This window comes from Mastomys coucha, unplaced genomic scaffold (genome assembly GCF_008632895.1).
Source record: "Mastomys coucha isolate ucsf_1 unplaced genomic scaffold, UCSF_Mcou_1 pScaffold22, whole genome shotgun sequence".
NCBI lineage: Eukaryota > Metazoa > Chordata > Mammalia > Rodentia > Muridae > Mastomys > Mastomys coucha.
In genome coordinates, this window is record NW_022196905.1 from 198,877,504 (window position 1) to 198,886,249 (window position 8,746).

Consider the following 8,746-nt stretch of genomic DNA (forward strand, 5'->3'; position numbering starts at 1 on the left):
CTCAAGTTTCTGACCTTGATCTTGGCATAGAGATCTTGAGGCATAGTGACCAGGAAAATCTTAGGCCAGGCAAGGTAGTGCACACCTTTAATTCCAGGAAACTAAGACATGGATATCTCTGAGTTTAAGGTCAGTCTGAGACAAAGCAAGTCCCACATCCAGGCGTGGAGGTATACACCTTTAGACTGGACCATACCTTGTGTTGAAGACCTATAGAAGGACATTGGAAGAAGGAAGATTCATTCTTCTTCACCTGTTGGACCCTAATTCTACAGAAGTCCAGCTGAAACAACTAGCCTCTTATGACTGAGAAACTACTAGATTCTTGGACTACAGACTATAAGTTATCACAATACATTCCCTCACTATAGAGAGACATTCCATTAAGTTCTGTGACTCTAAAATCCTGGCTAATGCAACCTCCTTCACTTAAAGGTCAAGGAAGTTTATTTGAAAGTGGGTGGAAAGATTATAAGAGATAGACTCAAGAAATCTGCTGTGAGTTGTGTCCTCTGAAAATGACCTGGAAGCTTCATGCTTATTCCTTCAACAGTATGGCTACCCAAAAACCAATTGAACATTGACAGCTACATTCAACATTTTTATGTTAGAGGGAAAGTCTTATAGGGCCCATATCTACACAAAAACTACAGGTGAATAAGAGATACTGAGAGCAGAAAAGCTGGTATTCTCCCAGGGGGAGGTGGTTATCCAACATCAAGTGGTATCCAGAAATAATATTCATTCAGGCAAGACTGAATAGACTCAATAGATTGTGCGTGCATGTGTGAGTGTGTTTGTGTGTGTGTGTATGTATATATATATATATGTGTATGTAGAATACAAAAAAGGGAGTTAATAAAGTAAGTAGAGGCATAGAAGGAAGGAAAAGAAATAGAGGTAAATTGTGTAATTATATTTTAATTAGAAAGGAAATGAGCAATGGATTGATATTTATAAGCAAAAAATTTTGCTGAATCTTATATTTCTGTATGTGACAACAATAAGTCTTGTTGAACATGATTTTTATCTACAATGTAATATATTTAATTGTGACAAATTTACTGATACAAATTTTTAATTTCTTGCAACTATTGTATTCAAATTCCATTTCTTTAAGTGTTAAGAGTTTATGCTTTAAAATGTATATAAGACTATAATATATTTTTATATGAGTTTACATATGTGTAAACCAACTTGGGGGCACATGTTATATGGGTATGCATATCTGTGTGATTGTGTTTATTTTGAGAGAATGTGTGTGTTTGTGTGTGTGTGCTCTCAAAATCAAACTCATTTCTTTAGTCTTTTGGTACAGTATTCTAAAGGCTATGCCATTTCCCTACCAAATTTTGAATAGGAACTTTCTGTAAGTTGTTGTGTCAAGGTTTTATATTTATCAAATAAACCTTTTTGAAGTATAAGTTGATTCTTTTTAGATAATTTAAAAAATTACATTTATAGTTTATTTTCAGGAGTTGAATATTTTGGAATTGAGACTTAGAAATTTTGAACTTTTAGAATTTAAACATTAAGGATTATGGTATTTGCATTTTAATTTTCAAAATTCTCATCCCAATACTTGAAGAGATATTGGAATACTTCACTAAGAGATATTTTATAGCCTAGGAATATTATAATAATTAATCATTATGAAATAATATATTTCTACTTCATGAAACAGTGGCTTACCTATTGGTGTGTATACACAGGTATGCTCTAAATGAACACATTTAGCAAACCAAACTAAATAAATTGTTTCCCAAATTTGCCTACACCAGGTAGTTCTCTCATCAAGGTCTGAAAAAAATTCACATGAAAGTAGAATGATTGTCTTACTCTGTGATACAAATAATAATTACTGATTTATGTTATTACCTTCGCAGTGGCTATATATCCTGTATATAAATATACATATTTAAGAGATGTATAGGATGTTGAATTTTATTACATGGAAAGTATTATTGTCTGAAAAAGACACCGTCTTGAAAGTCCTAGGTAGTCACCCTCAGCACTGGTACTCAAATCATACACTCTATAACATGCGGCTGCAGTGTTCCGACTCTAAGGGGGCAAAGCCTCTGAGAATCATTTATGAGCAAACATTCTTTCATGAATGCCTCGTATATCAGATCCTCAGATGGTAGGAAGAAGACATAAACAAATAATTTATTTTGTCTCATGCTAGTACACAGACATATTATAAAGTTACTAACTCTGTTGCTACAAGAAATTGATAAAGGTCAGCTCATCATTTCATGTAGTTTTGTCAGTGGACATAGAGATAATCTAGCAAAGCTCTCATTGTGTTAGAAAAATCAGGTGTGTTTGAGGGAGTTTCACTGACTCAGCAGGGGAAGTTTTAAGGGTAAATCTAGGACCTGGGTCTCTTTAACATTGTCACGTACCTTAAAATACATTAAAATGGCACTATTGCCATTAATGTGGGAAAATATACATAAAAAAATGGGGAAGACTGTTCATTTCAAATCATTTTAGATAATCATGGGAAAATTACAGTTCTTAATAAATAGTACATTTTATGGGACCTAAATAATAATGTCTTCTTGTACTTAAATAAATGCTGCAAAGGAAATTCTTAAACCACACATTAGTAGTTTATTACAATAGAGTTAGGTTTCAGAGCTTGCATAGCAGGATTTTTATATGACATACATATGTCATATGTAATTAAGACATACCTCCCCCTTCCTCTTTTTACCCCCCATAATTCTAAACACTCAATATGTTCAAATTAAAATTGTATACTCGTCTTCAAATTTTTTTTTAAAAATATACTTCATTGACTTTATATCCTGATTGCTGTCCCTTGCTTTCTCGGTACCCCTCCCAATACAAACATACATTCCTTTCCTCCATATCCCTTCCCTTTCTCCTCTGAAAGAATGGAGGCCCAAACCTGGATATCTCCCTATCCTGACAAGTCAAGTCTCTGCATAGCTAGGGGCATCCATCCTGTATCCAGAGTTGGGAGAACAGATTTCACAGACAGGCAACAGCTTAAGGGATAGCTTCTATTCGCCTACATGTTTGGAACGCACATGAAGCCTGAACTGCACCTCTGCTGCATATGTGAGTAGAGTTGGGGACGTAGGTCCATCTCCTGTGTGTTCTTTGGTCAGTAGTTCAGGCTTTCAGAACTCCCAAGGGTCCAGGTTATTTGACTCTGTTCGTCTTCCTGTGAAGTCTCTATCCCCTTAAGGGCCTTCAATCTTTCACCTAACTCTTCTATAAAAGATCCAAAGGTTCATCCAATGTTTAGCTTTGGGTATCTGTTGGTCTAAGCCAATTGATGGGTGGAGCCTTTTAAAGGACAGTCATTCTAGGCTCCTGTCTGCAAGCATAAGAGTAGCGTTAATAGTGTCAGGGATTTGTGCGGGCCTATAAGATGTGTCTCACTTTTGGCCAGTTATGGGTTTGTGATTCCCCCAGCCTCTGCTCCATTCCCAGTCCCTGCATTTTATGAAGGCAGGATGCATTTTGGGTTGAAAGTTTTGTGGGTGTGTTCGAATCACTATCTCTTCACTAGGGTTTCTGCCAGGGTACAGATTGTAGCCTCTTCAGGTTCCATACTGCCAATGATGTGAGTCATAGCTAAGGTCTTCCCCACTGACTCGTGAAACCCCTCCTTATCCAAGGTCTCTGGGATATATCTATATATTCTATATTCATGTATATATAATATATATATATATTATATATATATTCTAATATATTCTATATAATATATATTCTATAAAGAGGTTTTGCCTGCATGCACATCCATGCTTGGATGCCACAAAAGGGGACTGGATTACGGAATTTCTGTAACTGGGAAGGGAGTTCCAGTAAATTATGAGCTAACAAATATGTACTGGGAATCAAATCAAATTCTTTAAAAGAGCAGCCAGTTCTTTTAATTATAGAATTATTTCTCTAGACTTTCAACTAGGGTGTTCTGTAATAAGATATTACCTAGATCACAGCATGTTGTTTGATTTATAAACAAATTTGATGAATCTCATGGAATATGAAATGGTAGTTCTAAGTTTTAAGGATATAGTCAAATATATGCAAATTATAATTTTGATATCAAGAAGGCAATCTCCATCTTGACTTCATTAAGGTTTTCTTCACCTGTACAAAAACCTAAAATTTCTTTGATTAAATTATATGTCTATCTCTGTAAGTCAGTTCAAATTAGCATACAACCTAATATGACTGAGCTATTCTTCATCTACAGAAATAAAGATGTAGGCAATTTATTTCACCCAAGTCAATGGCGATGTATAGAATAATATATCAAGGGTAAAAAATAATGTATCTAATCTATTCACTGATATATGAATTAATAATGCAGGTTGATTTGTAATGCTTTCCATAATTTTTACATCAACATGTACAAGGATATACTCAGTTTTACATATAGTTGCCTAAAGTTAAATACTCTACTATGTTTATAATATGTCAATTGTCTCAATATCAAATTTTATAAATATATAAACAAGGGGAAGTTAACTATATAAAAATGAAAGATCCCCTATAGTATAAAAATACTGATACATCTTAAAATTAGATGATGCATAACACATATAAAATGTGACACTCAACACACTTCTTGTTTTATGTCATCATTTTTATTAAATTTAAAAAAAAGATTGAAGACTGAAGAAGGCAGGATGCCTGGTACTGAGGCTGAAAGAAGGTTTTGAATCACCAACATTTTCAAATCACCACTAATCTATAACTTGACTGAAGCATGCATTTGTGAAATTTTATCACATTATAAACAATTAATTTATGAATTTATTTTTATGAAATATGATGGAAATTATTCTTTGCAAAGCTTGCTTCTTTTTTCTGATATCTATGAAATAGATGTACAATTCTGTTTGAAGGAAGAAAGAATGTTTTAAATACTTGTCATTTGCTTTGACTGTACTAAAATATGTACTTTGAAATTTTAAAATTTTTTGAGGTGCCTGAATTCTCAAACTACATTTCTTTATATGTGCAATACATTTCAGTTCTTTTATTTAAACAAAACATGAAAGATTTCTGTAATTTGGTGGTTTAACTAAAAATTAATCAAAAAATCTTAAACTAGATTTATCTATAACTTCTTAATGTAACATTATCCTGGGTGCTTATTCAAATAAACTGGCTTTATAATATTTCAATAAATAAAAGAAAAAAGAAAATTTCTTTTCTTTGCTTTTAAATAATTATTCTAAAATGTCATCAAATTGAAACACATTTCAAATGATGTTTCCAATCAATTCAGAATAATCTGCTGGTAGCAATAAAATGGGGACAGAGTGCCATTTGCTCCCAAGGCAATAACAGTTGGCAGAACCATATTTAACTTTTTTTCTGAAATTTTTTAGCTTTAAATGTAGCTTCAATCAATAACTTTGCAGTTCTTGATTATCTAAGTGAGTAAATATGTCTTAAGCTCTTAGATCCATTAATCTTCTAGATAGTTAAAACCTAGAGAAAGCATTTGAAGAATTAAAGAATCCTATTCAATTCAATATGAAACATGTATTGTATACTACATACTTAGTCCTGAAGTTATGTTTATTTTGTTCCTAAAAAAATCAATGTTATTAGTACTGGTTTCATTTTGAAAAAGTTAAAAGCACATAACTAAAACTTTTCCTAATTCCTTAAAAAAATAAATCTATTATACACTTAAACATTACTGATCTGTAATGTGGATAAGCCCATTGATATTTAGTGATATTTAGATCTGTGATCTCTGATATTTAGATTACAGATGTGGTTTTGAATTAGAATTTTGACATGAAGCTAGTCATTCGCTACTAGTATAAAAATCTTACTACTTCATTTATGTCCTCAGAATACAAGCATCATGAATTTAAGAGAAAATTATTTTTATACTTGAGAGTATAAACTTCATGGTGAAACCTTGTAGGATTTTAGGATTTCAGTGCAGGCTTTTTTGGTTTTTTGTTTTTTAAATGTTGGTTAAGGCCTTCTAAGTCACATGTATTCATTATTTAATGGTCAAAATTAATAAATTGTTAAATAGAAAATATAATGCATGAAAGGAAGTCATAAATTGTCAATCTATGAAACACAATTGGCAATAAGTCTGAATGCTTAGAATACAAAAACTTGGAGTCAGGCTAGTTATAAATCAGAATTATCTGACATATATAAGAGACACAAAACACATCTTGACCTTTCAATTTAATGCTGGAATTGTCAGTCAATTTATCAGCAGCAACAGCTACCATAAAACTATCGGCACTTAAAGAATTTAGAAACTTCTTTCTACTTTTTCAACAACTAGTACTCAAAATTATGAGAAAACTCAGAAAACTTTCATTCTTGGACTAAAACAGAACAATAATATAAACAGCCTTCCCCACTATTCTTCGCTGGGAATGAAGTTCTTAATCAATGATTCTTTTCCTACAGTACTCCATTGATATGATTTTAGGAATTCAAAGTAGAGAATAACAGTGAAAATGAATCATGGGATTTCCATGAATAGTTTACAATACATTTTGGATTTGGGTTTTTTGTTTGTTTGTTTTGCTTGTTGTTTTTGTTTTTGTTTGTTTGTTCATTTGTTTGTTGGGTTTTTCAAGACAGCTTTCCTCTGTGTAGCCCTGGCTGTCTGTCCTGGAACTCACTCTGTAGACCAGGCTGGCCTCAAACTCAGAAATCTGCCTAGCTCTGCCTCCTAAGGGCTTGAATTAAAGGTGTTTGCCACCACTGCCAAGCACATTTTGATATTTTAAAAAATAGGATGAATCTCAAGAAGAAGAAAGATCAAAGTGTATGTGTGCTTCATTCCTACATAAAAGGGGAAGAACATGATCTGGGGAGGTAGAAGAAGTGAGGGATCTACGAGGGAAAGAGGAGGGGGAGGAAAAGGGGGGAGGAGGGCAGGATCAGATGCAGGGAGAGTGGGAGAAGTACAGATGATCAGGAATTTGAACATAGGTTTGTAGCAGTTGGGGATGGGGAATTGTGGGTAGCCACTAGAATGCCCTAGATACCAGCGATCCAAGATGTTCCCAGAACCCAACAGGGATACATTAGATGAAATAACCAACAAAGTGGAGGGAGAATCTGTAGAGTCCTTATCTAGAGTTTAAGCATAGCCCCCTAGTTGAGGGATGGGGCCACCCACCATTCTCAAAAACTTTAACAAAGAATTGCTCCTGTCTAAAGGAAATACAGGGATAAAGAGTGGAGCAGAGACTGAAAGAAAGGCCATGCAAAGACCGCCTCACCTAAGGATCCAACCCACATGCAGACACCAAACCCAGACACTATTGCTGATGCAAAGAAGCACTTGGCTTGCTGACAGAAGCCTGATATAGCTGTCTCTTGAGAGGCTCTACCAGAACCTGACCAATACAGATGTGGATGCTTGCAGCCAACCTTCGGACTGAGCACAGGGACCCCCATGGAGGAGTTGGGGGAAGGAATGGAGGAGCTGAAGGGGTTTACAACCCCATAGGAAAAACAACAATATCAACTAACCATTACCCCCAGTCATAGAGAGCCCAGGGACTAAACCACCAACCAAAGAGTACACATGGAGGGACCCATGACTCCAGCTGCATATGTAGCAGAGGATGGCCTTATCTGTCATAGAGGAGGAGAGGCCATGGTCTTCTGAAGGCTTGATGCCCCAGTATAGTGAAATGCTAGGGGAATCGGGAGGGGGGATGAAATAGGATTTTTGGAGTGGAAACCAGGAAAGGAGATAACATTTGAAATGTAATTAAATAAAATATTCAATAAAGAAATAAGCCAATATTTTTATTATTCACTAAAATTCTTAGAAAAATTGGCATTCAGTTTGTCAGGTACAATATTACTCATTAGTAATTGTGACATTTAGAATAAGAAAAATTCATTTTTAAGAGAAATGATTAATTACCATTTAATATATTTGCTATTGGTGATAATCAGATGTTTTCATGCATACGTTCTGTTTTAATTTTGAGGAAGATATGGTTGTCAGTGTCATGTGAGAACATGAACCTTGCACACATAAACTTGTAAGGATGTAGTGGTAGGCTTAGGTACCTACTTTATCATTTTATATTTGTTTTTCCACTACTATTGTTCTGAGTGTTTACAAATGATTGACAACCCTTCCTTCACCTTGCATGTTTGCTTCTCCCCGAAAACATAGTTATACATTTGTTCAGAAAATCACTGCTTCCTCTCACATTTCTATGCTGAGCAAATGAGTAATTAAATGCTTTAAAGATGCCCATTTGAGGGGAAAATCCAGGCAACATAAGAAATATTTTGAGACTTAGGAATTTTTCTGATTTTTAACTTAGGGATGACATAGCTCTATGGCCCTCCTCACTTATACTATTTTGAATGAATTATCCTTGTATATGCAAATAAATAATGAATAACTCTATGAAACTGTGTGTGGTGGGTATTAGTACTAATAAAAATTTAAAATTGTTTATTTATTTGAGGAATAAAAAGGGAGAAGTCATGGGCATCTGGGATTTAACAGTATGTGAATGTAGTAAAATATTCTAATGTGTGTTTGTGTTTGTGTTTGTGTGTGTGTGTGTGTGTGTATTCACTTTCAAGTGTAATAAAAGACTCTATATTCATTCAACATTACTGGGCAGTAGAACCTATCTAATATTCTCATTTCATTGAACACTAGACAGCACCAAGTTTATTTTATTCAAGAAATATTTACAAAGCTCAAAAAAATTTTTTGAGA